We start from the raw sequence: 7,011 nt of genomic DNA, 5'->3' as shown, positions 1-7,011 counted from the left end.
AACTCATGACCTTCCGAAGAGCAGTCAGTGCTCTTCCCCACTGAGCCATCTCACCAGCCCCTACTTTTAGCTTCTAAAGTGAGTATTCCATCTGCCTATACTGAACTCTTCAACTCTTCATTTTATATGAAATTAAAAATCAATTAACAGAATTTTTATTTGTAAAATTGATTAGAATATCCAATATACACACACACACGCACACACACACACACACACACACACACACACACACACACACACACTATGTCTGGCTACATATTTAAATTTAATAAATCACTGTATACATAGTTGTACAAGTTTCTCTTTCAGTCACTGTTGAATTAAACTGAAAAAAAAAATACAGTGATAAATATTTGCCCACTTCTGACTTGTAATTAGAAACTTCACTTCTCTTTCTTTCCTTTTTCAATTAGCTATGTACTTTCTCAAGACAGAGTGTATGTTCAGCATTCTCTCAGGTGCTCTCTCTGACACCTAGTCAAGACTGGCCTTCTTTGTAAGGCCCTCTAACTCCAATATTTAGGTAAGTATAAAGCAAAAACAGATATAATAATAATAATAATACAAGAAAAAATTATATACAAAAATGGGCCTTAAAATATACTAGAGACATATTTAGCAGTATTATTTTAACTACATAGACATATTTCCCTCTAACTATATTTCTACCAACTGAAACTGGGAGGTTTTATGGTCACTTGAAAAAAAAATCAACAAGGCACATTCTGTTTTGCTTATATGTTCACTCAATTAATTTAGTATTCTGTAAATACCTTTCCATAAATCATACAAGTTTATGCATAATGGCTACTTAGGCAGTTCATCTAAACCAGTTACTCTGTATTCTAGTTTCTTCATCAAACATAACTGAGTAGAAGCAATGGGTGGGCTAGCACACTTGGGCACAATTGCTGGTGCTGCCAATGGTAATCTGCATGAATGGATAAATGCTTTCCTTTTCAGATGTCTATTAAAGCACCAAACTCTTACAGGTCCTGTGTGCCCACGGATATTTTCAAAATTATCTATTTTTAGAGTGCATAGAACAAGTTATAAGAACGATCTTGCCCCTTTTTACATCTACACTATATAACTATTTAAGATGTTTAAAATTTTAATTTGATCTTATTTTTCCTCACTTCACCTCTTTGAAATTAGTTTTGGTTTCAGGAAATTCTGTATTTTTCCCTTTAAAACAGATATTAAATTGCAATTATGTATTATAGTTATTTATTCAATATATAGGATCCTTCCTATGACACAGAGTAAGCATCACAAAGAGGAGTTTTTCTCTATTATATATTGCTATAGTTTACATTCTCCTGATAGTTTCTGAGAGGTGTTTATAAAGTATAAGCTAAATAAATATATATAACTGTGTGTGTGTGTGTGTGTATGTGTGTGTTTAGAGGTGGACTCATCTGTGTCAGGTGTCTTCTGCTATTGTACTAAACCTTAGTTGTCATTTTTAAACTCTTCTTTCATACAATACATACTTACAGCACTTTCCTCTCCCTCCACCCCTCCAAGCTCCCCCATACCACCTCTCCTGTCACCAGATCCACTGTTCCTCTGCTTCCCTCAGGAAAGAGCAAGCCTCCCAGGGATATCAACTAGACACAGCATAACTAAGACTAGGCACAAACTCTTTTATCAAGGTTAGGTGAGGCAACCCAGTAGAAAGAAAAGGGTTCCAAGAGCAGATAGAGAGTCAGAGACACCCCTACTCTCACTGTTAGAGGTACCCAAAGACACTAAGCTAAACAACTATTACATATATGTAGAGGACCTAGCACAGACTCATGCAGGCTCCACGATTGTCACTTCAGTGTCCGTGAGCCCCTATGAGCTCTGCTTAGCTGATTCTATGGACTATGTTCTTCAGGTGTCCTTGATTAGTTTTTGAGAGAAAGTATTTCAAAACCTGGGCTCACTGATTTGACTTGGCCAGAAGGCCCTGGGATTTGCCAGTGTTTTACTCTCACTCTTGGGGCTACAGAGTCCAGAGTCCAACTTGAAATCCTCACACACAGTAAATACTTTACCTACTCCCTCCCCATTTCTTTCTTTCTTTGACACATTCTCACATTCTCACTAAGTAGTCCTGGCTGGCCTGGATCACAATATAGATCAGGCTAGCTAGCCTCAAACTCACAGAGCTATGCCTGCTTCTATATCTCAAATACTGGTATTAAGGGCATGTGCCATTATGTTGATTTTTTAAATTTTTATACTGGCTTCATGTAGCCCAGGTTGGCCTTGAACAACTGATTTTATTGTCTGCACCTTTTATTGTATGCATCTCAAATACTGGTATTAAGGGCATGTGCCATCAGGCCTTTTTTCTATTTTCATTTATTTATTTTGATGTAGGGGATTAAACTTAGGGCTTTGTACATGCTAAACACAGGATCTACCAATGAGCTACACCCTCAGCTCCAAGTGTACGATAGATAAATAATCATATTTTTAGGATAAAGCATAATTGTTAGCAGTGAACAGAGGAAGAAAGGTATAGCTCATTTACAAAGCAGACTGCCTGGTCAATGCAGTCAACTGGCTGGGCAGGACTAACCTGTTGTGATACTATGTACATTCAACAAAGAGACAAGCTACCTCAGCTGGAAACCATTTAAGCACAACTACAGTTCATAAAACAACCATTCTAAGTAAACAGTTCTGTTCTAGAACAGATCATTGCAAATATAAAAGGACATTAAATACAGAATCTGTATCCCAGAATGTGCCGTCTGTTGTAGAAACTTCCTAAACCAAATAGTCACTGTCATGCCTGCCTTTCTTTTCTCCTTTCATTTTGCCACAAATACTCATTAAGTATCAATTTTACATTTGCCATGACATTAGCACTGGGGATATTAAGAAGACCGATAATCCACTTGTGACATCACTAACATTTTGTGAAAGAACATACTGATCTATTGTTACTCTCTTCTCTGCTCTATCAGCTCTACTGCTCAAAATTATACCTGTCTTTCATCTAGTTTTATAAATATAAGAGGGCCACTATGGCCAAAGGAGCGACTTTAGAGATGGAGAATGAGGATGGCTAAGTGCATGATCCTATCTAATAAAGCTAGTGGCAGAGCTTAGTAGGGAACTCAGGGCTCTTGAATGCTTTCCCATCTTTTCCATGCTTACACCCCCTTCTGACCATCATGGCAGAAGGACTTCTTGAACACATGTGGTTTAGAATGAAATTTCACATACTTATTATTGTCTTCTTGTATGTTTACAGTTATTTGTACATGGGTATTATTTATTTTTATCTTTTCTATAGATTTTCTATGAACCTTTTCACCTGTCCTATTCAAAGTAACCTCTAACTTGGAGAATTTGAGGTAATACTGTTGAGGCAACCCTGATATACACATATTATATTATATTATTAGACTTTTAAAAAATCCCATCGGTTGGGCTTAAACTTAATCTACAAATCTACTTTCACAGCCTAAAGTATGCCTCTTCATACTACTCCTGTGGCCATCAAATACATCCCTGTAGAGTGAACTCTAGGCCAGCCTTGGTTACAGAGTGAGACCTTGTCTCAAAAATTTGAAAAAGGAAAAAAGAAATGAAGGAAGAGCTCATAAAAATTAAGCATATTTCTATGTACCAAAAGATGTCATGGAGAAAAGGCAATCTATAAAATGTAATTAATATTTACAAATCATGTATTTGATAAGAAAACGGACTCAAGTAGATATCTTTAAATAAGTACATAAATGTCCAGTAAGAATGTAATTAGAGTAGTATTCACAATAGCTAGTAGGTGTAAAATACTCAGGTCTCCACAAATAGAAAGGTGAGCATACAAATGTGGTATACAAATACATACATATACACACACACAAACGGAGTATTAACTCAATTATAAAAAGAACTACTATAATATAAACAAACCTTAAGGATACTATATTAATGAAAGACAACTATGAGAGAATAAATACCATATGTTTCTGTTTTCATAAGGTAAGCAGGAAACCTCACACATAGAGCATATAGAGCAGAGATTTCTGTGGGGAAACAAAGCTATTAGTTATTGGACTGGCAAGAAACTCTAGTTCAGTAGTGAATCAAGTGATCTGAACAGATATCCTACCCTCTTCCTGATGTTAACAGAAAACAGCTGTATCAACGGTCTTCATTTGCAGCAAAGAGAATTTTCTTTAATGAGGACTGAAGTACAAGGATAAGTATTGAGAAGGCCATAAAGAATTCTGTTGGGTTAGTGAAGTAGTTTAGAGGGTTTTCCTTGAAGATGCATTACCGCACTAGCCAAGAGAAGTCGGGTAAGCTTTCAGTACCAGGCATGATTTCCTATTGCTGAGTAAGCCTTAAGTTTAATTAGAGAGGAGTTAGTTACTGTCAAAGGATGTGTGCCACTACTGAACTATTTGGGATACTTGGTCATGCTAGTCATGGTTATGGTTCTTAGGTGTCACAGCTGGTAGCATTATTGATTGCTTCCCTTCCTTGACAGCTTGTATAGCATCTTCTGGTTCTAAAAACTAGCCCTGGGCTGGAGAGATGGGTCAGCAGTTAAGAGCACTGACTGTTCTTCCAGAGGTCCTGAGTTCAATTCCCAGCAACCACATGGTGGCTTACAACCATCTGTAATAGGATCTGATGCCTTCTTCTGGTGTATCTGAAGGCAGTGACAGTATACCCACATACGTAAAATAAATAAATCTTTAAATAAAAACAACAACAACAACAACAACAACAACAACAACTAGTCCTTATGGAGGAGGCTTTCAGGTAAGATCAAGCTTTGATTCTTACAGTTCTTTGAAGTGTACAGTATCTTTATCAACAGGGTCTTACATTCAATCTCTGGGAGGTAACCAATGACAACAGCAATAATCTATATTGTTTTAAGACTCTCTTGGGTTCCCCTGACAATACAACTAATCAAAAAACAGTAACAACTGATGGTGGGATGCCCATATATAACAGATACATAGACAACACAATTCCCATGCCTTACAGCTCAAGGACCATAGAGGATGAAAGGGTGGAAAGGAAGCAGAGGACCAGCAAGTCTGCTGTGAAATTCTGTCCCTTATAATGATAGGGAAGCTACATCCATGACACCCCAACAGTATGGCTGCCTAAACAGGGCCTGAACAATGGCAACACCAACAGACATGCTATTGAGGAAAGGTGGAATTCTCACAGGCCCCATCCCTAGAAGAAGAACTAATGACTGCTCAGAGAGGGAGAATTAAGTCTTCCTCAGCGATGAGCCTTCTAGTTATCTAGTGGAAAGTGGCCAGTCCTGAAATCATGTACATAACCAGCAACACTAAATGGACCCAGCAGGTTGTATTTATGTAACTGTGAACTTATATGTAACAAGAACAGTTAGAATGACAGATAGTTCAGCAGTTAAAAGCACTGGCTGATCTTTCAAAAGACTTAGGCTCAATTCCTGGAACCCATAAGACTGCTAACAACTGCCTGTAACTCCGGTTCTAGGGGATCCTACACCCTCATAGATACATCAAAGCATGTAAAAAATAGATGAAAAGAAATTAAAAATAACAATTAAAGAAAGATAAGGCCAAGAATTTGAGGAGTGCAGGGTGGTATATGGAAAGGATGGGGAGAAAAAGGAGAAAGGGGAGAATGACGTAATTATATTTTAACTAAAATAATTGCAAAACATGTCTTCTATCTGTCGATCAATCTATCTACCTACCTACCTACTTACCTACCTATCCATCCACTTACATCCATCCATCCATCCACCTATCTATCTACCTATATACCTATCAGAAGTTGGCAGTAGGTTTTTTATCTACAGAGGTTTTTATCTATGTTTTACCATGTTAAGGACATTCTCCTCTAAATCTTATGACATTCAAAGTGTTTTCAGCATTTGAAATAGGTTAGCTGTTATCTGCATCCACTGGGATGAGTACAGGGTGAATCACACTGGATAAGTTTTGTTTGTTTAAAAACATTTTAAGGGTAACTTCGTTACCTGTACTGACTAATTATCGCCCCCTGCCCCTCATGAAGTTTTTATTTTTACCATCCTTCATATGGCAAAGGCAGCTGAAACTGTCTTTCACCTCATGAACTTCAGAGGTCTGGCATTAAAGAGATTTTAAAGTATGACAAAAAAGGAATAAAAGTTATCCGTAACAAGAAAGGGAGATGTAGAATTCCCTTTATTCAGAAAAATAAGTCATGGAAAATTTATGAATTCTATCAAAATCAATTAATAAGTGAGTTAGCAGGATTGCAAGATATAAAACATAAGCAAACAATTACATTTCTATATACTACCAATAAATGATTAGAACTTACAAGTTTAAATACATCAGTTATGAAAGCATAAAACATGAAATATTGTGAAAAACACACAAATGATCTGTACATCAAAAGTAGTAAAAATTCTAAGTCTGATTCAAAAGCATAGATACATAAAAGGAAAAAATGCTTAAGTTGAATTTAAATATAAAAGTTAAAACTTCTTGTGGTGATTTGGATAGGTTTGGCACCCAAAGATTCATGCGTTTGAATGTTGCCCATAGTGAGTGGCACTATTAGGAGGTGTGGTCTTATTGGAGAAGGTTTGGCCTTCTTGGAGGAAGTGTGTCACTGTGTGAGTGGACTCTGAAATCTCCTACCCTCTGCCCTAACCGGTGAGGAAGACAGAGTGACCTTCTGGCTGCTTTTGGATTAAGATGTAGAACTCTCAGCTCCTTCTCCAGCACCATGTCTGCCTGCAGGCTGCCATGCTTCCTGTCATGATGTTTATGGACTGAAACTTTAAGCCAGCTCCAACTAAATGTTTGCTGGCTTTTTTTTTTAAAGGAGTTGCCATGGACATGATGTCTCTTCATAGCAATAAAAACTCTAAGACACTTCTGTTCTCTTAAAGACAATAAAAACTTTATAAAATACAAACCACAGACAGGGAGAAAAGTCTTTACATATCAGGTCAAATAAAGGACTTTGTATCTTAAATATGTAGAA

General features: G+C 37.0%; 1 protein-coding gene across 1 annotated transcript in view; it reads right to left on the bottom strand.

The window, feature by feature from the left end:
* Faf1 (Fas associated factor 1) overlaps positions 1-7,011 on the bottom strand; it is a 315,310-nt gene that overhangs the window by 42,297 nt on the left and 266,002 nt on the right. The window lies entirely within an intron of this gene.

The sequence above is a fragment of the Mastomys coucha genome, unplaced genomic scaffold (genome assembly GCF_008632895.1).
Source record: "Mastomys coucha isolate ucsf_1 unplaced genomic scaffold, UCSF_Mcou_1 pScaffold18, whole genome shotgun sequence".
Taxonomy (NCBI): Eukaryota; Metazoa; Chordata; class Mammalia; order Rodentia; family Muridae; genus Mastomys; species Mastomys coucha.
This window is presented reverse-complemented; position numbering and strand designations above follow the sequence as displayed.